Here is a 23,187-nt window from a genome sequence, read left to right as displayed (position 1 = left end):
CATTCTAATTGCACATCACCTTTCTGCTGCTGTGTTAACAATGCCTCCAGCCTCCCCAGGAAGCTCTATTTCTTTCCCATGTCAGATGTTGACATCCTCCCTGAGGTTTTGGTTTCTGTGGCGTGAAGACTGAGTGTACCCTTTGACTTATGAGTTTGCTCTCTGCTCAAAAGCGATTTCTTTCTAACACCTTCACTTTCTTCTGTCCTCCATCATTCCCCCTGTCAGTCTTTGTTTGGTTTCCTTGCTTTTCTTTTTACTAGCATTTGGTATGTTTGTGTTAAGTTAAGCATTTACTCATTAATGTTAGCTTTTAGCAGAATAAGACAATTTAGCTAAAGACTACTGCCTGGTGAGATTTTTTTTCCAGTACTGATTGAAATGCAAATTAGTACAAGCAATTACCAGGTAATATTTGAATGAAAGGATTTAATGACATTTCCCTGGCAATCTGTGTAAATTCAAAATTTTATTCCTGCACTTTATCCAGTAAACAAAATCTACATCCAAACACCAATTTGGGGTTAATATAAGACAGTCTTTCTTATTTTTAACCACTTTTAGAGGCAAACTCATTATTTAAGTTCTATAAAGAATTACTTTCTACTAAATAATATGTTTAGAAAGAGGAGAAGCTTATGTGTTGGTTTAGATTGTTACATGCTCAGCATTATATTCTAGGAGGACAGATTTCTTTCTTTAAAAAGAAGAGAAGTAACATTTATTGCATACTTTTTAATAGAACACCTTTTTATTAATTTAATACTCAGTGATTATTTATTGAATATTGTCAAATCTCGGCCAGGGATTTGTTAGGAGGATTTCATGAGAATAAAACAGATGTTTCATTCCTCATGGGTCTTATATCCTAGCTGGGAAAAGGGGATACTGAAAAACAATAATAAATAAGGCATAAAACAATTCTGACTTGGGTTGGTGTGGGATAAAGAATGGCTATCTAGGTCAGGAGAGAGTACATGTTAAATAGTGTGTAATCTACAAGTCCTGTTTGGGGGGAAATTTCCTGAACAGAACACCAATAGCTTATGCTCTAAGATCAAGAATTGTCAAATGGGACCTCATAAAATTGCAAAGCTTCTGTAAGGCAAAGGACACTGTCAATAGGACAAAAGGGCCACCAACAGATTGGGAGAAGATCTTTACCAACCTTACATCTGATAGAGGGCTAATATCCAATATATAACAAAGAACTCAAGAAGGTAGACTTCAGAGAACGAAATAACCCTATTAAAAATGGGGTACAGAGCAAAACAAAGAATTCTCAGCTGAGGAATACCGAATTGCTGAGAAGCACCTAAAGAAATGTTCAACATCCTTAGTCATCAGGGAAATGCAAATCAAAACAACCCTGAGATTCCACCTTACACCAGTCAGAATGGCTAAGATTTAAAATTCAGGTGACAGCAGATGCTGGCGAGGATGTGGAGAAAGAGGAACACTCCTCCATTGCTGGTGGGATTGCAATCTGGTACAACCATTCTGGAAATCAGTTTGGTGGTTCCTCAGAAAACTGGACACAGTACTACCTGAGGACCCACTAATACCACTCCTGGGCATATACTCAGAAGATGTTCCAACATGTAATAAGGACACATGCTCTACTATGTTCATAGCAGCCTTATTTATAATAGCCAGAAGCTGGAAAGAACCCAGATGTCTCTCAACAGAGGAATGGATACAGAAAATGTGGTACATTTATATAATGGAGTACTACTCAGCTATTAAAAACAATGAGTTTATTATGAAATTCTTAGGCAAGTGGATGAAACTAGAAAATATCATCCTGTGTGAGGTAACTCAATCACAAAAGAACACACATGATATGTACTCACTGATAAATGGATATTAGCCCAGAAACTTAGACTACCCAAGATACAATTTGCAAAACACATGAAACTCAAGAAGAAAGAAGACCAAAGTGTGGATACTTTCTTCCTTCTTAGAATGGGGAGCAAAATACCCATGAAAAGAGTTACAGAGACAAGTTCGGAGCTGAGACAGAAGAAAGGACCATCCAGTGACTGCCCCACCCGGGGATCCATCCCATATACAACCACTAAACCCAGACACTATTGCATATGCCAACAAGATTTTACTGATAGGACCCTGATATAGCTTTCTCTTGTGAGGCTATGCCAGTGCCTGGCAAATACAGAAGTGGATGCTCACAGTCATCTATTAGATGGAACATAGGACCTCTAAAGAAGGAGCTAGAGAAAATACCCAAGGAGCTAAAGTGGTCAGCAACCCTATAGGAGAATCAACATTATGAACTAACCAGTACCCCTAGAACTGTGTCTCTAGTTGCATATGTAGCAGAGGATGGCCTAGTCGGCCTTCAATGGGAGGAGAGGCCCTTGGTCTTGTGAAGATCATATGTCCTAGTACAGTGGAATGCCAGGGCCAGGAAGCAGGAGTGGGTGGATTGGGAAGCAGGGTGGAAAAAAAGATTGTTAAAAAGAAAAAAAAGAACACACATGATATGCATTCACTGATAAGTGTATAATAGCTCAGGAGCTCAGAATACCCAAGATACAATTCACAAACCACCTGAAACTCAGAAGACCAAAGTGTTCGATTCTTTTTAGAAGGGGAAACAAAATATCAATGGAAGGAGTTTGAGAGACAAAGTGTGGAGCAGAGACTGAAGGAATGATCATCCAGAGACTGCCCCACCTGGGGATACATCCCATATACAATCACCAAACCCAGACATTTTTGTGGATGCTAACAAATGTTTGCTGACAGAAGCCTATTATAGCTGTTTCCTGAGAGGCTCCACCAGTGCCTGACAAATAAAGAGATGAATGCTCACAGCCAACTATTGGATTGAACATAGGGTCCCCAATGAAGAAGCTAGAGAAAGGACCCAAGGAACTGGAGGGGTTTGCAGCCCTATAGGAGGATAAACAATATGAACTAACCAGTACCCCCCCAGAGCTCCCTGGGACTAAACCACCAACCAAAGAGCACACATGGTGGGACTCATGGCTCCAGCTGCATATGTAGCAGAGGATAGCCTAGTCGGCCATCAATGGGAGGAGAGGCCCTTGGACCTATGAAGGTTCTATGCCCCAGTATAGGGGAATGCCAGGGCCAGGAAGTGGGAGTGGGTGGGTTGTTGAGCAGGGGAAGAGAGGAGAGGGGACAGGGAGTTTTTGGAGGGAAAACCAGGAAAGAGGACAACATTTGAAATGTAAATAAAGAAAATATCTAATAAAAATGGTACATTAAAAACAAAAACAAACAAACAAACAAACAAATCCTGTTTGAGATAGTGGCATTTGCACTGAAAGATTAAAGAGTTAAGCACATTTTGTCCAATTTCCACACTTAGAGACAAAGATGACAGTGTAATAGGGACAAAGGAATTTGTTATTCAAAAAGATTAATGGATTCTTCTGGGTGTGTAGTCTTTCCATTCTTTTCTCCTCCAAAGCTGCTCTTGGTGCTCAGGTGGGGCAGCGGTTGCTTGTTTATCAGACCTTAGACTTAGGTCTCTATCCAGCACCTGGATCTCGGAAGGGCAGATGACTCATCAGTGTTCTAAGAAAGAACATTATAAATAAAGACAGCCACCTGTATTTTAAAAAGTTTCAATCCTAAAGAAATTAAATGTGTTTTTCTCAGATTAGAAGGACATAGCTGCAAACCAAATAAAATTCACTTTTAAAAACATGCTACTTTTGTCTTCATTTTGCTTGCTTTCACACAAAACTAAAATCACAGCACCAACTAGCTCTTGAGAAATTATGAACCTTCAATGGTTTGAAGGGTTCTTTTGACCTTGAAAATCTCCGAGGTTAGCCTTAACCCCAGCTCCTGTGTGCAGGGGCCTTGCAAACAGAGGTTGTGGGCTGAATATAGACTCTGCTGTTGGAATCAGCCAAGAAAGGGCAGGTCATCTTGACCCAAGTATTTTCAGTTTGAATCTTTTCTGTTGAAATGGTTATCTATTTGGGGAATCAGAAAAGATGATGCATTTCTGTCTATTGCAAAGTTCAAATGTCCCTTGATGCTCTTTGCAAAATAATTTACAGGTCCTGCTTTGATTAAGAGAATAGATTGCTTATTCTTCCTAATAATTTGAGTTAGAAGCAATGACCACTTGGTGTTTATTAGCATGTGAGCATGTGTGTAATTGCCATGAGCATTCAGGGTTGACCAAATTATGATAGTTGTATTTATTTTTAAACCTTTGAATATAGGCTAAAGCAAAAAAAAATACATAAGAAATTTTCAAAGTTCTTTGAAACTAGGCAATTAGGGAAGAAATACAAAGAGCAACAATAGCATTTTTGAGGCCACTTCTATGGTTTCAAGGTCCTCCCTGGTATCATTTGTATCTGACTTCATTTTACTGAAAGACAAGGTGTTAGACCTAGGCTTCAAAGTCAATTGGAATTTTAGTTTTGCACACATGTAAAAAATATCAAAGATACAAGCTCTTTGAGTGTCTGGCTCTTTTTTTGTCAATAAAACCATTATTACTTGCACACTATTCTGTCTCCCTCTCTTGGACTCAATAGGTGAGCTAAAAGCAATTGATTTCACAAAGCCATTGAAGGTGAAGAGAAATACAAATTATTAAAAATGTGCCAGACTGATGAATGCATTCTAAGATATTAATAAAGCCTTAGAACCTGAGAATTCATTCGAATCCTTTCTTCTGATTGATGTTAAGTACATACATATTTTCAACTTTTTGAAGGAAAATAATAATTAAGGAAGCAATGAGAAGTAAGAAACATAAAAAGGTAAATCACCTAGGATCTTATTCCCAGAAGAGGAGCCCTTAACGCTTTGATGGATTCCTTCCTGCGTTGAAATTTGTATAAATATAATGAGATAAATGTGCATACTGTTTTTACACTTTAATTAAATAATGTGAGATATTATCCAGCACTCTAAATCAATTTTAAAAACACACTATACAATGGCCCAGTAACATTTTGTCATATAGAAATAGGGTTTGAGAGACTTTCTTCTAAAAGATAATTCTGTGGTAAAAGTTCTCCAGTTTGACTCTGTATAAGCAACAGTTTACTATTTCTTTCCTGGATCTTGAGTTTCTCTGAATGTGTGTGAGATATATTCATAAATTTCTTTGGCTTGAGCTGTTTGGGTTGTCAGTTCAGCTTGATGCCTCTTTTGATTCATTTATTTTTAATATTTTAAAGAGATGTGTGTGAGTGTTTCACTTGCATGTTTCTGTGGACCATGTGTGTGCTTTGTGCTAGAAGAGATTGGAAATCGGTACTAGATCTTGATCTCTTGGAACTGGAGTTACAGATGATTGTGAGTTAGCATGTAGGTGCTGGGATCCGAAACTAAGACCTCAACAAGAACAACGAATATCTTAACTGCTGAGTCCTCTCTCCTGCTTCTTATACCTTTTTATATAATTACTGTTATGCTTTGTAAATGGCAGTATAATGCAGCCAGAGGGAGTACCTCAGTGGGCCAGCCATCACCACCATGCGATGGGCCTAATATAAAGGAATTTTATTGGGGGAAGAGAAGGGGACCTAGAAAAGGGGTAGGGGCAGAGAAAGAAGAAGGACAGATAGAGAGGAAGAGGCTGGTAGGAAACAAATGGGGAAAAGATAGAGGGAGAGAGGGAGGGAGGGAGGTAGGGAAGGAGACAGAGGGAGAGATGGAGAGAGAGAAAAACAGAGAGAGACAGACACAGAAAGAGAGAGACAGAGTGAGAGACAGACAAAAACACACAGAAAGACAGAGTGAGCTGAAGTAGCTGAGAAAAAAATTAAAAAAGAAATTACTTATAAGTTTTTACAGTCCAGTCATTGCCTCCCTCCAGGTCTCCCCTCCCACAGTTCCTCATCCCATTTCATTCCCACCCCATATCTTCAAGAGGATCCCCCCCAACAGGCCTCCCTACTCCCTGGGACCTCAAATGTCTCAAGGGTTAGGTGCATTTTTCTCTCACTGAGGCCAGACCAGGCAATCCTCTGCTGTATATGTGTTGGGGGCCTCATATCATCAGGTGTATGCTGTCTGATTGGTGGCTTAGTGTCTGAGAGATCTCAGGGGTCCAGGTTAGTCAAGACTGCTGGTCTTCCTATGGGGTTGTCCTCCTCCTCAGCTTCTTCTAGCCTTTCCTTAATTCAACCCCAGTGGTCCCAGACTTTAGTCTAGTGATTGAGTGCAAGTATCTGCTTCTGTCTCATTTAGCTTCTTGTTGTGTCTCTCAGAGGACAGCCATGCTAGACTCCAGTCTGTAAGCACACCATACCATCAGTAATAATGTCAGGCCTTGGGGCCCTCCCCTGAGCTGAATCTCAATTTGGGCTGGTCACTGGACCTCCTTTCCCTTAGTATCTTCTCCATTTCTGTCCTTTCAGTTCTTTTAGACAGGAACAATTCTGGGTCAGAGTTTTGACTGTGGGATGGCAACCCATTCTGTCCTTATACTCCAGGTTAGCTTGCACCTGGTGGGTGGCAATGCAAACTGTTGCTAGGTAGCTGTTGGATAGAGCCTAGGGCAATTGCCAACAATTATCTTTTTAAAAATAATGATGAGGTAGGCTTTTTGGCTTTTTTCTACCTCAGCTTCTTATTATCCCTATGCTTACTGGAGAATCCAAATTCTTCAACCCTCTCTTACTGTCAGTACTGGTTTACAGAGAAAGCTAGTCTTGAGTTTATTGATGACCATGGTCATCACTTGGCATCCCTTATTACTTTGGCAAGGAGATATTCATCTAGGCAGTCTAAGAGCACTTTGGGCTGGGTTTATACTCTATCAGCCAGCCATCTTGACTCTATAGTTAAGGGAGTGGTGATGACAACCTAGGCATCCCAAAGCCAAGTGAGTTTTTGAGTTAGTGCAATTCTACAAAGAAGAGTGCAGATGCTGAACCATTTAGCACCACAAATCCACTGTAGATGATGAGCATATTACTCTGGTAAAGGGGATCAGGTGGCACACCAAAGGCAAAGATAGTTTTGTGGATGCTCTGAGAATGGCTAGAAAGAACCAGAATATTCTCATATAATAAAACCTTCAATGCAAGCATATGGGATTTTAAGATATGGGTTTTAGAAAGAACCTACTTTATGCTGTCTACTTTAGTTTGGAGGGTGGTTTTTGGAAGTACAAGGGCTTAACTGGGCTGACAGGCATGGGAAGAATGACCATGGAGGTCTGTGATGCTTGTGATAATTTTGATATCATAAAAGTCCATTAATTCCAATATGTCTTTTGCTTCAGGTTTCAACATGGGGCATGGAATCATACAAATATGGACTATTCTGTGTTATCACTAGACATGTTCTTGAGGTAAACATGTAAATGCTAAAAACACCCAAGGAAAAGATTATATATGGCCATATTGTAGTTATTATTAATTTTCTTGCTTTAGACCACAGCAGCCAGTAATGGTCATGTCCATTTAATGTTGCTTAAAATTTTTGGCAAAAACTTGCATTAAATTTAGTATTCAAGACAAAATTATCTTTTTCTCATTGAAATTAATGGCAATTACATTTTTGATGTTAAGAGCTCAAGAAGAAAGGAGTTCAACTAGATGAATGATGACAATGTATCAATTAGCTAAAATTTATTATTTGTAATAGTGTTCAGACATTCACCATGTCTCTGCGTAACTCCTTTCTTTGTACTTGCTAAGACTACAGAAACATTTCTCAAGAAATTCCAAATAAAACTGTTAATTATTCTATTTTTTCTCCACAGGTTTGTCAATTTGACTTTATAAAATCAGAGGCAACCTTTGAAATCTTTATTTTTATTTTTAAGTGGCTTAGTATTTATAGATGTTTATGGGGTACAATGTGACATTTTAACACACATATATACCATATGAAATTAGCATTATTAGCAAGTCTGAGACCTCAGACAGTTATCATTGTTTTGTGTTGGGAAAATTAAGAATCCTCTCTACAGGCTATTTAGAAACTCCCAATTAACTCTTGTTAATAATAGCTATGCTACTGTGCTGTCCAATGTTTGAAGTTATTCCTCCTATCCTCCTGTACCTTGTGCCAACTAACACCCCTCTTACTCTGACTTTCCTTATAGCCTTCCCCAGGTTCCTCTGGCCACTGTATCCTATTCCCTACTTCTTCAAGATCATCTTTTTAGTTCTATGGACATATTAATAAGAACACTTGGTATCTGCCTTTCTGTGTATGACACTGCACTTATTTCAACATCCTCCAAATCCATACATGTTAATATAAATATCAGAATTTCATTTTTTTATAAAATAATAGTACAATGTGTCACACACTTAAAATTATTTTTTTCTTATTTATCAGTGGACTCCTAGGTGGAGTCCAGATCTTGGCTACTATGAATAACAATTTCGTAAACGCTGGAGCATAGATTTTTTTGTTTGTTTTGAAGCAGGTTTTACTGTGTAGCCAAGACTAGTTGAGAACTTATTGTATGACTTAGGCTAGATTTTAACTCTCAATCCTGCTTGACCCAATGCCATATATACAGGTGTGTGTAACCAAAACTGGCTTGAGACGTTTTTTGACATTTGATTAATTTGGGTATACACTAGTGCTGCGATTTTCTGAGGAACTTGATGGTAAGTCTATTCCCAGTTTTCTGAAGGAGTTGCATGTTGGTTTGTATAACTGCTATACCAATTTCCCCATTTTGACAGTTTTGGGGTTTTCTTCTTATCTTTTTTCTGAGACTATATCTTATTTTATAAATATATATGCCACAATGACTCTACTTTTTCTCAACAATTGTTTTTATTCTAAAGAAAAAACTTGTCTCAACATTTTTGTCTGACTTTCATTTTTGTCATGTGTGAACTGAGCCTGCTACTTTCAAAACATTTTTTCCAGTATATCATTTTTATAGTTAATCATTTCATATGCCTCTTGTACAGAATTGCAATCCTAGCTTTTTAAAATATCAGTGTGAGGATTCTCATGGTTTGATTGGAGAACTATGCTCATTAATGTAGAATTGCTGTTCCATCATATTTAAGAGCTAAGCCGTGTTTATATATGCAATGCCAGTCATTCATTAGCCTTGTGCAGTATTTTATGGTAAGAGTATGTAGAAAATGACCTCTCTCCTTTTGAAGATGGATGTTTGTATTTAGATTGCTTTCCATTTTAAGTTACTATTAATAGTATTATAATAGTAGTATTATTTTAAAAAATTTTATTTATTATTTTCTTTATATACATTTCAAATGCTATCCCGAAAGTACCCTATACCCTTCCCCCACCCTGCCCCCCTACTCACCCACTCCCACTTCTTGGCCCTGGTGTTCCCCTGTACTGGTGCATATAGAGTTTGCAAGACCAAGGGGCCTCTCTTCCCAATGATGGCTGACTAGGCTATCTTCTGCTACATATGCAGCTAGAGACACGAGCTCTGGGGATACTGGTTAGTTCATATTGTTGTTCTACCTATAGGGTTGCAGACCCCTTTAGCTGCTTGGGTACTTTCTCTAGATCCTCCATTGGGGGCCCTGTGTTCCATCCAATAGCTGACTATGAGCATCCACTTCTGTGTTTGCCAGGCACTGGCATGGCCTCACAAGTGACAGCTATATCTGGGTCCTTTCAGAAAAATCTTGCTGGTGTATGCAATGGTGTCTATATTTGGAGGCTGATGGTAATAAGGATAATAGTACTATTATAAGTTAAGATAATATTAAACACATATGCAGACATGTATTTGCTAGTTGATACTGCTGTGCTGACACCAAAGTGTGATTTTTTTAAATTTTTATTTAGCCCATTCTAAAGATGAGGAAGTGACACTAGGACTTGCTCAGTAGTACTTGGCCAGTAAGCTGTAAGTTGAGGCAAAGGATTGAAAGATATGTTTGTGAAAAGAAAGTCAAGCAAGTTTCTTATTGTCTTGATGGCGGCTCTGCTGATCATCAATTCCTTCTCCTACCTCTATCACACACCTTGTTTCAGACCCAACATTTCTGAGGCAGCAACTTGTCACTGTTCTACTGCGGTGAGGAATCCGCAGACATGGCATGGCTGCCAGGTTTCCCAAAGCCTGCCTCCTATTTCCTTGAGCTGTCACTGCAGCTGCCATGGCTAATGAGTGTCAGTTTCTAGCACATTTATATATATTCAATTCCCATCAAAGGTCCTCATTTGTGTAATACTTACAGGTGTTCAGATAACTCTGCTTTACTCTGACTGAGAACAGTGATTTTGACAGTGAAATAAGATAAACATGAAAAAATTCCGTAGAAAGCTTTGAACTGCTATTCAAATGTAATTATTAGGCTGGCTAAGTAATGCATTTCTCGTGTCTGATGTAACAAAGCATTAATTTGGGCTTGCGTTTTCAGGTGGTTGAGTCCATATTAGTCTTCTAAATGGAACTTCATCATTAAAATTCTCTATATTTGTCTTATAGTGTCTTATTTTCTTTCTCCCCATACTTAGTTGATTTAATTATCTATCTTCAAAACCCACATTTTTGTAGAGGGACAGATTAAGGGCATTTCAAATATGAAATAAAGCATGCTATCCCAGGCTATAAAATAGTAAGTGAGGCATGTTAGCCCAGGCTACCGTGGGTAGTGTGTTCCAGGAAACCACTTCTCTTTTTTTCCTGTCATTTGTCTGCCAACATAGTTTATCTAACTTAATTAAAAAAAATTTATTAGATATTTTCTTCATTTACATTTCAAATGCTATCCCGAAAGTCCCCTGTACCCTCCTCCTGCCCTGCTCCACTACCCACTCACTCCTACTTCTTGGCCCTGGCATTCCCCTGTGCTGGGACATATAAAGTTTGTAAGACCAAGGGTCATCTCTTCCCAGTGATGGCCAACTAGGCCATCTTCTGCTACATATGCAGCTAGAGACACAAGCTCTGGGGGTACTAATTAGTTCATATTGTTGTTCCACCTATAGAGTTTCAGACCCCTTCAGCTCCTTGGGTACTTTCTCTAGCTCCTCCATTGGGGGCCCTGTGTTCCATCCAATAGCTTACTATGAGCATCCACTTCTGTATTTGCCAGGCACTGGCATAGCCTCACAGGAGACAGCTATATCAGGGTCCGTTCATCAAAATCTTGCTGACATATGCAATAGTGTCTGTGTTTGGTGGCTGATTATAGAATGGACCCACGGGTGGGGCAGTCTCTGGATGGTCCATCCTTTTGTCTTAGCTCCAAACATTGTCTCTGTAACTCCTTCCATGGGTATTTTATTTTGTATTCTAGGGAGGAATAAAGTATCCACACGTTGGTCTTCCTTCTTCTTGATTTTCTTGTGTTTTGGAAATTGTATCTTGGGTATTCTAGGTTTCTGGGCTAATAGCCACTTATCAGTGAGTGCATATCAAGTGACTTCTTACAGTGTCATATTTTCTTTTTCCTCATTCTTAGTTAGTTTATTTGTCTATCTTCAAAACCCATATCTTTGTATCTTGTGTGACTTCTGTCACCAGAAAGCTTAAGGTAATGCAGGAGAATAAGGTTACACAATTATAGTAACTTATGAGAGGAGACACAGTCTATAATAGAGCAAATGAGCAAACAGAAAATAGATAAATAGATGGCTCTGACCTAGATAGTAATTGAATGTTGCCACAATCAAGTGAATTAATACATCATTACCATACAGTCACTGTGTGTATGTGTGTGTGTGTGGGGGGGTGGGCATTTGATGCTAATTGAGTATTGAAGGTGAAGGGGTCCAAGTGTCTTAAACTTTCTCATTCTCTTAGTTGGAAGGAAATGTTTTTATTTACAGAATTATCTGCCTAGGACAAGAAATACATTTTAAAATACTAATGAAGTCTAGTGACTTTGGGTACATGAGGACTTGTATTAATATTTGCTTCAGGAGTAGTTTTGGAGCCTATAAGGCTATGTATTTGCTAATGTATATACTAATTCAGAAGAAAAGACAAAGTAGAGGATATAGATTTGGCAGTCATACAGGAAATCAATTTTTTATATAGATTCTTCACTTAATATTTGCACAAGCCTTTATTTTATATTTTATTAATTTAAAGTCAGATGTGGTGGCTCATGCTTATAATTCAAACACCCAGAAAGCTGATGTAATAGGGTTGCAGAGGATTTGAGGCTATCGATTCTGGATTGTAGAGTAAGACCCTGTCTAAAAAAACACAAAGCTACATAGTAATCTATTGTCTTGAACCTAGATTAAAATACAAAAAGATATAAGGAATAATAATAATAATAATAATAATAATAATAATAATATAGCAATATTTTGATACTCTTTCTATGGACAACTAAAAATTAAATACTTTCTTTTAGTGTGATCAGAAGATCATGTGCTGAAGAAAATTTGAAGATTTGAAAACTAATAACTATTGGTTCTGATAATTAGAAAATATTGCCAAAAGAAAGTGAAAAATAAAAGGTAAGGAAATACAGATAACAAAAACAAAAATAAACACAACACAAAATGAAACAAAACAAAACTCTTAGGAGACCATCTTAAATGTGTACATGCAGAAAACAGATTATACAAAGAACATTTCTATCCTACGTCTATTTATGCACGGTTGAATTATGGCTTAGAAAAAAATGAATTTAATTGTAGTTCCCAGAACAGGCAAATGCGATCTTATCTAGGAACAGACCTTTAAGAAGAAATCAAGAATAAATGGGTTTATTAAGCCAGACCTTTATCAAATATGAATGGTTGCATTGTTACAAAGCAATGCCTCAGGAAAGATAGAGATGTCCATGTCCATAGAATAGCCACCAAATGATGGAATAAGAGTTGGCATAAAGGGCAACAAGCTCAACCGTGCCAGGGCTACCACCAGAAGTATAGAAGAAATGACATCCTTTGCAACCCAGGGAAAGTGTGGAATCTGACTTGGAGGTTTTGACTTTCATAACTACAAGAGAATAAATTTCAGTACTTATAAATACATGCAGTGTGCGTGTGGCTCACCATGGCAATGCTTGGCAATGAATAATCCCTACTTCTCTCTTCCATTCCCATTATCTTTCCACTTAATCAGACAATGTTTATTGAATATTTTCTCTACTAGTCACTTTGTCTCATTTCCTGGCTTTTAAAATTGCCCTCATAAGACAACATTTGGGCTTAGAAGATGAATATGTGAGAAGAGATTGGTTCCGCAGACACTACTTTTCTTGATCTCTTTATTTTCTCTCTCAGTTGTATTGAAGACGTTCTCAGTTGTGTCACCTTTGACAAAGCACAATCCATATAGATGAATATTTTGCAACATTTGTGGGCTCTTGGCTCAAAGGTGTGTTGAAAGCATCAAGTCATACAGAGGTTTTAGATAAATGGTGTTCGTGACACTGGGCTCGTTCGGGGATAAGCTTGGCAGCAGTGAGTTATTGCCAGCTTGAGAACAGAGTCAGAAGGTTGAGAGGCTCTCAGGTGAGTGATGCAATGTGAGAAAGCCTCGTGTTCCTTAAGCAAGTTCTCATAGGTGAATTGTACCTGAGCTAGCAAGAGTCATGTGTAGCTGCCAGGACATGGGGATGTGGTTGGATGAATAATGACTCTAGGAAGCTGTTACCATTGGTGGACAGGCTGTAAAGATGTACACCATATGCAGTTTTATTTATTGCCACAGTTTCCTCCAGTAACTGAACATGTTGCCTGTGAATCATGGGCTGTGATAGTGCTAGAAAGGTATTCAGAATGTAGAAAAAGCTGCTGTTGACAGCATTTTCCCCACATTCTTAAAGTGACAGACACTTATCTTGCTACAGGACTACAAAAAAAAAACCAATTAGAAAAATCTAAGAATGAATTTTCTGCCATGCTTGTGCTAGTTAAATTTGGTCTTTCTGTGAGTGCCCAAAACTACTACTACCTTTTTATTAATGACAATATGGGTAAATTATTTTGATTTATCATAAATCATAAATATTAAAAAACAAGTTGTGATTGTTAATATTTGTTGTTAACTTGCTGCCTAAAAGGGAGGACTCCTGCTACATCTCTCAGGGATTGTCTACATTAAGGTTAGCCCCCAAGAAGGTCTGTGAAGGATTGTCTTAATTATATTAATTGATGCTGATGAACCTTGTAATTGTGTGTTGGACCATTCCCTAAGCAGGGTATCTGGGACCACATCTGAGCACTAATAAACACCTGTTAATTTATTGTTCTCTGCTCTTGATTGTAGGTGTACTGGATGCAATGTGGCCAGTTCTCTGAAGATCCTGTTATCTACCATGGTGGGCTGCACTCTGTAATTGCGAGCCTAATGAATATTTTCCCTCTTAAATTGCTTTTGTTAGGATATTTTATTACAGCAAGGGGAAAAAAATAAAGACACAAGAGAAGGCTAGGACAAATTCATAGACACAGGCAAGCCAGTTTGTCTTTGAAAGTCATTTGATTGAAAAGCTGATATTCATTTAAAGTCAATATACTTAGACAATTCAATAATATACAAAATGTATTCCTTTTGGAAATCAGTTCTGAGGAGTCAAACTGACCCCATACAATTTATTAGACACATGTTCTCATTGGCTTAAAGTTACAAAGATATATAAGGACTTCATTACTCTGAAGAGAACAGGGACTAAAGAGAATTTTCCACGCTTTTGATTCTGATATTGTTGTTTTCTTGGTATTAACTGCTGTCCACTGCTTTGGCATTAAATTACTTGTCAAGGGAAGGGTAGAAGATATCAGTCATAACATGGATGAAAAAGTTAGGAGTTCTTTCTTGGAGTGTACTTTCTTGGTAAATTGAATCTACTTACAGTTAGCAGACCAACTTATTTGACTTCTGAGGAGTGACTCCCTTCAAAATAGCTTTAGGCATGACTCATTGTAATGCCCACTAATGTCATATCATCTAGCAGAACAAACAAAATAGAGCCAGGGTAGTAAGTGCTTATAAATAAATAACTTTAAAAATTGGACTGGACAATTTTTCTTGTGAAACACGTAGGAACAGAGTTACAGGCATGACATATAGCCCATTAAACAAAAACTTGACAGGGCAAGGGAATACATATAATATACATTTATATATTATATAATCATATAATATACATCATATAATACATACACTATTATATTATATATTATATATCAAATATTATATAATTATATATAATTGAACATTTAAAATGTATACATTTTATGTCGTATATTATATATTATATAGGAAATATATTTTATATAATAAATATAATATATGTTTATATATCTAAGGGATAAAATTTGGGATTGGTAAAAACCTGTTGTGGCTCTTAAAGAATTTTTCCCCTGACATATCTAGCCCTGATATCCATTGTGAGCTTAATGAAAGCATTTGATTCTAACAATATAAATAGGTAAGTTCCAATAAGTAGATAGATTGCAAAGAGCACATGTATATCAAAATAAGAGATCAGCAAGTAATGATTAATAAAGCTCTGAAGATGTTCCGGAGATTCAAACATGATGGCCAACTTTCTGCTCTCTATTGTGCTAAAGAACACCCAAAAGTCATTATAATATCTGGCTTTTGGGCATTACATTTCTAACGTCTTTTAGTAGAACTCGGAACGGAAAAAAAAAGTACAGATCCAAAGATACTGTCAGCATGAAAAAACAGATCAGTAGGAATGAGCCATTGTGCCTGGGGCATATGCTCTTCTTCACTTATGGATTTCCTCCTGGTCAAAATGGGTCTCTACTACCAACCTCAACTCTACCTTAAGATGATCACAGGCTACACACACATGTTGGAAAAATAGAAATGCAGAAAGAATGAATTCTTGGTGTAGAAGTCTTTGTTACTTTTGTAAAATTTGAATTTATTTTTAGCTATGCATAAAACATTATACTTAAGTATTTATAGAGGATAATGTGATGTTTTGCTACAAAAATCTATCAGATGTTTAAAACTAAATGAAAACTTATACACCATATGTGATTAACGTTGCTTTGATAATGATCTGGACATGTGTATATCTGTTCTCCCAGCGATGAGGAGGCTGAGGCAGGAGAGTCACGAGTTCAAGTAGAACTTTTTTAGGTCAGAATCCTGACAAGAAGACAGAATGAGATATTTTCTAATGATCTGACTAGACTAAAGGGTTTAACTGATAGAAGACAGTAAAAATCACAGCAAGTAGGAAAAGAGTGCTGTACCATGCATATATTTATGTATATGTGTGTGTAGAGGGAGGGAGGGAGGGGGGAGAAAGAGGAGAGAGAGAGAGAAAGAAAGAGAGAGAGACAGAGAGAGAGAGAGAGAGAGAGAGAGAGAGAGAGAGAGAGAGAGAAAGAAAATCATCTTAAGGAAGGGAAAATATTAAAACTTTGCAAGAGGTACAATGATGGGAAGGAAACACCTGCCAAGATGTAGGAAGATGAGCAAGCTGCTGCCTATGCCCCAGCCTGGCAGATAGGATATGTGGGCTGTAAACATCTGCTCTGTTTTTCTCTATGCCTTCTGATATTATTCTGGAGCCTTGCAAAAGCCGCACTGAAGCTAGAAGGCAAGAGGAAGCCTGGGAGTACATGTCCCAGGTTAGTAACCTGGGGGTACAGATCAAAGTAGAGAAGGCAGAATTGGTGTTAGTGAGCCAAATTAGAATAAACAAACAAACAAACAAACAAAACCCCTCCAGTTCAGAGCTCAGGACTTCCAAACCCGGTCTAGCTGACGCTGGGTTAAAGCAGTGCTAGATAGAACTCAATGAAAGACCAACATCCAGAGGTGGCATTTGGGTGGGGCCTTTGTCGTTGAGCCCTAAGCTTCCTTTCAAATCCCCTTTGCTGCTCTGGTCCTCATTTATCTCTGCTCAGATGCAGATGAACTGCTCTCAGCCACTCAGTCATGTCTTCTCAGTGTACTTGCCATTCTCCTTATGGGTAGCAGTCCTCTTAAGTCTCCCAACCTAAGGGCCTTGGCAAGGGCACTTCTTCTGTCCACAAGGGCAGTTATTCTTTTGGTATTCTACAACGCCTAATGCCTGTGTTATTCATTTGGAGTGCATCTTATAGTGCCTATTAATAGTTTCCTTTAATCTTTATTCTGTCGCAACGTCTGAGTCATCAGTGTGAAAAATATTTCTTTATCTCGTGATAATTTTAAAACCCCAGAATTCCGAGGTCACCTTGAGAAACAGGAGTTAAACAATTCAGAAATATCTGTCCCTGGTCATTAGAAGTATTCCAGGAGATTTTGCCAATCTTGAATTAGAGTTTAAGGATCAGAGGATGGTAAAGTAATGTATTCATCCTCTACTCTAGTTAGCATAGTGCTTTCTATTAGGTGGGTGTGTAGTAGTGTTTGTTGATTGATTGTTTTGATTTCCTTACAACTTGTGTACAGGGACAACTTGTTATCAGTAAAAAATGTCAAATTCCAAAACAGCATTTTTTTTTTTGTTCCAGCATCTTCCTTTTTTGAGAATATGATACAGTTTGAATTTGATCTCAAAATACTGTCCTTGTAACAGTAAAATGAAACACCATGCTGAAGTCAAATGAAATAAAACGGTGTCTGAGTACTGCAAAGCAGAGAGCTGGGAGCAGCTGACTTCTGCACGCTGCTTCTATAATGCTGGCTCATTGACTTAATGATCACGCCATGCGTTGGGCTGCTGTATGCTCTTTGCCACTTTGTTAGAGAGGTTTGTTCTCACTGAAGGGGGAGGGGGCTGCAATGCCAGCATCCGGCTCATAAGCCTGAATTTGAGTTGGGAAATTCAGAGTAATTCATTATTTATGCTCTCCTGCTTTGTCCTGATCCTTCCTCAACTTAGAAGCGGCGCACATTCTTCTCATAACCCTTTTTGTGTTCATTTTCAATCCTATCTCTTTCCTGCATGAGTTACTCACTACAATTCAGTCTTTTGCAAGCTTTGCTAACACTGTTGGTTCCCAGCATGCTGTTAGGGCTAGCGATGTGTGCTCATTAAAACTTGCTCTAAGAGAAGTCGATTAACAGGTTCTGGTTGAATAGAGATTTTCTTAAAATTTAATATATATGTTTTAAATGTGGGTATTTGACATGGGAGTTGAATGCTTTAAGGATTTACATATTTAACCCATGGCCAAATAAATGATATAAAATCTGTTTTAGTAGATTAAAAAGAACATGCAATCTGTTTATTTAGTGGGGGAACAGTTGCATCCCAGGCCAAAGGACATTGCTGGAGCATAAGAAGGTTGCTCATTTTACACTGATGTTTCTTTGAATTTTAATGCTGTCTAAAATGATTTCATCTCAAGTGAATGTGCTAAAAAAGCTCAAATATCAATTGTCCAAGGGATAGTTAAGAACACACACACACACACACACACACACACACACACACACACACACGTATATACATATGCAACTCCACATGCACACATATACATAGAGACAAACCACACTTTCCACATACACACATATACATCTCTCTCACACATACACTCAATTCAATCCACTCTCCCACATATTCTATAAACATTCATACCCACATATACATACCCACATATACACACATCACACTCACTACACATATACATGCACACACACACACTATCCATATACCCCCTACACATACATATCCCCCACCCACATGAATACCCCCACATATATACATATAAGCAAACAAGTACAACATTCCCCACACATGTGCAGACAGACACATCTCTCCCAGGTATACACACAAACACAACAACCCCAGATACACAAATCGTGCTCTGTATCCCATTAAACCCATGCACACACACACTCACACACACACACACACACACACACACACACACACCTCACACCCCCTACACACACACACATGCAGACACCATACTCATCACACCTCCACATATGTACGCACATGTAGGCACACACACACAGAAACATTCACACACATACGTTCTGAAGCTGGCACACATGAGGAAGGTGACTGACAGGTTACCTTTAGCTATTAAGTGATACACAGAGGTGGACTACTTGCTATAATCAAAATTGAAAACTCAGAACTTTGACACTTCTCGTCAATTTGATCTTTCTCACTTCCACAGGCTGATGATGGTGACGGTTTTATTCGACATTAGAATATTTAGGAAATGCCTTAATCTAGAAACGTGACAGCACAAATTGGGCGTAAGATGTAGGAAGAACAAAACCCACTAATGATAGTGACTGCATGTCTTAAAAGCCTCAGCACAGTCCATTTTGTCCCCCTGTGCACTTCCCTGACTACCCAGAATAATTATGCTCTGGAGATTAAGGAAGAAATGTTAAACTTCAAACCCTGAGGGAATTTCATGTTTCTATGAACAATTCTCTCCTGTTGCTCATCACTTAATTTGAAAATGAAACCAATCTTAGTTCTCTCTAAACCAAGGTTTTACTATCTTCACTAAGGTGAGCTACACATACAAATTTATTCCAAAAATCCAACCGCAAGCAACCTGAGATTCTGTATTCATCTATGGGTCTGTATATACTCATATATGGGTATATACTCACATATGGGTATATACTCACATATGGGTATATACTCACGTATTACTACTGTCCAATATCTTTTTGTTGGTCAGGTCTTGGTGTGGGAAGGGACTTGCAGGGCCTCTCATGGCCGGGCTTATCAAACCAGAGCTTATTCTCATAAGGCTGAGACAATCAGACAATACCATTCACTTGGGGAAATAAAAGTGACAATTGGTTTCTCCGATAGCTTTGAAACAAGAGCATGGTCCCCGTGAGCGAGCTGATAACCCTAAATAACTGTTCCTGGTCTAGTCCTCATTTTCTTCCTGTTTGGAACTATCATCCATATTTAACAGTTGAAATAGCACAGTCATTGCCTTATAAACATTCATTTTTTTAAACTTCAGGCAGTTACCAAAGACTATTACTGACTGTTTTAAGGTATTAAGAAGAATTTGTTATATTGTCTGCCTCTATAAACTTGCTAACTGAATATATATATATATATATATATATATATATATATATATATATATATATTTGTGTGTGTGTGTGTGTGTGTGTGTGTGCGTGCACAGATATCATAAAGCCAAATCTAATAGTCTATAGTGAGTTACAATAATAGTGAGAAAGCATAGGCTTTTCAAAATGTTGATAGATAATATACTAAAAATATTACCATCCTTTTCTTTTCTGTCTCTAACAGATAACCTAAATTGACTTGCTTTGGTGATGGCTTTTATTGTAGTCATTGCCATACAAAATTTCTAGCCTCCCCCTGTTTTGCCTAAAGCCAGACCTTATTTAGAATATTATAAGTATTAATTACAGTGAAAAATGATTAAAAGAGAATGCTAACTGGTCAAAGTGTTAGAATAAGTGCCAACTGAGAGTTCTGTCCTGAGTGGGATAGCTCTCTCACCCTGTCTGAAGTTCAGGGCACATCACAGAAGCTGTGATGGAAAGACTGGAAGAGCTAGGCAATAGGAAGGAGTGCTATGAGATACAGTCTTCTGTATGTGACATGGCTACTAAAGTCCTGAAGATACTAAAGCCCTGACCATCTGTAGAAGGCCTATGTGGGGCAGGAAGAAAGTCATGAAAGGAGGAGAAAGAGTATGTGCGAGAAAGACAAGCTAAGCAGGCTCAGTAGATATATAACATAAGGCACATGCAGCTATGATCACAACACATATGCTTGTATGAGGTCAAAAACTTTAAAAAAGGTACTAAATATCATTGTTTCATTGGATTGTATGGATTCATTTTGTGAAAACAAGTTTATGCAATTGGATACTGGAGTAGAAGAGACTCTGGGGTAGCAACTCCTGGACTCTACATGGGAAGTATACATTGTCTGTGAAGCTGTCTGACTCACAGGGACCATGTGTGCTGGGCCTCACAGAATAAATCACTGTGAACAATATATAAATGAAAGGGTGGTCATAGCCCCACATTCCAAAACAGCCCAGGCAGAAGAGTGTCAGTAACACTTGAGGGTAATGACACCCATGATCAGATTTGATTGACAGAAAATGAGCAAGTGTATTATACTTTTACTTATGGGAATTCTTTTTTTTTTGAATTCTTTTTTCTTTTTGACTTTCTGACACAAGGTTTCTCTTTGTAGGCCTGGCTAACCTGGCTATGAGATGCAGTCTTCTGTATGTGACATGGCTACTAAAGTCCCGAAGACACTACAGATTGTAGAGCTGATTGCCCTCAAATTCAGAGTTCTTCCTGCTTCTGCCTACCAAGTGCTAGGATTACAGACATGAGCCACTACTGCTATTTATGGTAATTCTTAGACAGGATTTTATGTTTGCTGCATGCCTCAATTTTCTAGTTTTTTCTAACAACTCCAACAAAGATTTGCCTTATGGTCTGATAAGAATTCTGGGATGATCGCTGCAATGGCTATTCTTGGTTGTCAACTTGACTGTATCTGGAATGCACTCCAAGCCATAAATAGATATACCTGTGAGCTACATTCTACTTGGTTTGAAGAGGGTGAATCCACTTCTAGTCTAAGCCTTTGGGGTAGGAAGACAAACCTTTGATCTGGATCTTGTGGCTGGAAGACATACCTTTAATCTGGTTAAAAGCCTATATACGGAATGGAAGAAGGAAGCATTCACTCTTTGTCTGAATGCCCTTGCTAGCACATCCATACCTTCACTGGCATTGGAATCCACTTCTTTGGGACTCTGGCATTATACAGAAGACCAGCCGAGATGCATCCAGCTTTGTGGCACTGAGCAACTACTAGATTCTTGGACTTTCCATTCACAACTAACCACTGTTAGATTAGTTAGACTGCAGCCTCTAAGTCATTCCAATGTATATATATATATATGCATTTCATGTGTTCTCTGACTTTAGAGAACTAATACAGGCACCAAAACATTTTGAGGCCATTGCTGAGAACTTTCTTTGCATGGATTCTTGGAGTAAAACAGTGAATTTTGATGAGGCTGTTTTTGAAAACTATTGGGAAATTATGCAGTCTGGACAAGAAAAAAAAAGAGAGACATTGCATTTTCTGTTGTGTTTTCAATCAAATATAGTGCTGTTATATTTCAAAACAATAATTTGAATAGGAGAATTTCAGCTGATCTTTAAAGTCCCTCTGCTAAAGAATTATTAACGAGGTGAAAGGGACCTGGAAGCAGAATCCTGTGGTAGGTGGTAGGGGCAGTATTTGTGAAGCTCCTTCCCTAGATATAGGACATGATATACGGACCAGGCAAGAGGCCTTCAGAGTAAAGACAGCTTTTAGTTTCAGAGATTCAAGTTCTGAAGCTAATGCTTAGAAGAAGGAAGGGCTGGATTGCTGGGCATACATTCAACATACCCAGCAATGGCTGGTGATTCTGACATCCCTTGAGCTCATATTATTTCACAAGTATAATGAAGATAACACTTAAGACATGATTTAGCAGCTTATGTATTTTGAAAAGGGCTTTGTGCTTGTTTGAGAAAATGGACAGGTAAGTGTTCTAAAACCTTCATCAAGGTGAGCTTAGAAAGTTGGTTCGAGGCCGTCTATTTTCAGCATCTTAGGGAGGCATGTGGATCTAGAGTTTAATTGCTTTTCTTGACGTAGAGGCTAACACTGCTCACAGCACTAGGAACTTTCCCATGTAAAAGTCTTTGAACATGTTTTTTGTTGTTGTTGTTTTGTTTTTGGTTTTTCAAGACAGGGTTTCTCTGTGTAGCTCTGGCTGTCCTGGAACTCACTTTGTAGACCAGGCTGGTCTTGAACTCAGAAATCTGCCTGCCTCTGCCTCCCAAGTGCTGGGATTAAAGGTATGCGCCACCACACCCAGCTGAACATGTTATTTCATCAGCTGGGATACACCTTTTGTTTACTCTATGTTAACCGGACACAACCTAGCTTGTACAAAACTGTACAAAGTTAATCTCTGGGGACTTGTTAAGGTGCTCTGCTGTACAGTATATTACATAGTATACGCTTGTGTTGTACTTATAAATATTACCAAAAAGTTGAGTAATATCTTGTATTAGATGAAGTTCTAGCAGCTCAAGCACTAGGTTTTGGTTATTAGGAATTTTTAGTTCCTAGTTTAGGTCTCAGCTCAGAATAGATGTTCAACAATTTATTCCTTAATGAATGAGGCCAAAGCATAGGCATGGTATACGGAGTTCTGGGGTTAGGACTCAAATGGCGATATAGAGCCAGACTTTAGTGTGCTTTAAATACCAGCTGATAGAGCCTGTTCTGTTCTGAGGCCATGGAGGACTTG

At 38.3% G+C, this 23,187-nt stretch overlaps 2 long non-coding RNA genes across 2 annotated transcripts in view; one reads left to right on the top strand and one right to left on the bottom strand.

Moving 5' to 3' along the window:
- Positions 1-23,187, bottom strand: part of Gm30687 — a 212,106-nt gene that overhangs the window by 118,468 nt on the left and 70,451 nt on the right. The gene's annotated exons all lie outside the window — the stretch shown is intronic.
- On the top strand, positions 12,303-22,646 carry Gm40427. The gene is made up of 3 exons (XR_872781.2): positions 12,303-12,408; positions 14,171-14,222; positions 21,051-22,646. It is a non-coding gene; the product is annotated as a predicted gene, 40427 (long non-coding RNA).

This window comes from Mus musculus, chromosome 12 (assembly GCF_000001635.26).
Source record: "Mus musculus strain C57BL/6J chromosome 12, GRCm38.p6 C57BL/6J".
NCBI classification, from domain to species: domain Eukaryota; kingdom Metazoa; phylum Chordata; class Mammalia; order Rodentia; family Muridae; genus Mus; species Mus musculus.
Note: the sequence above shows the minus strand (reverse complement) of the source record. Positions and strands in the feature narration are given on the sequence as shown.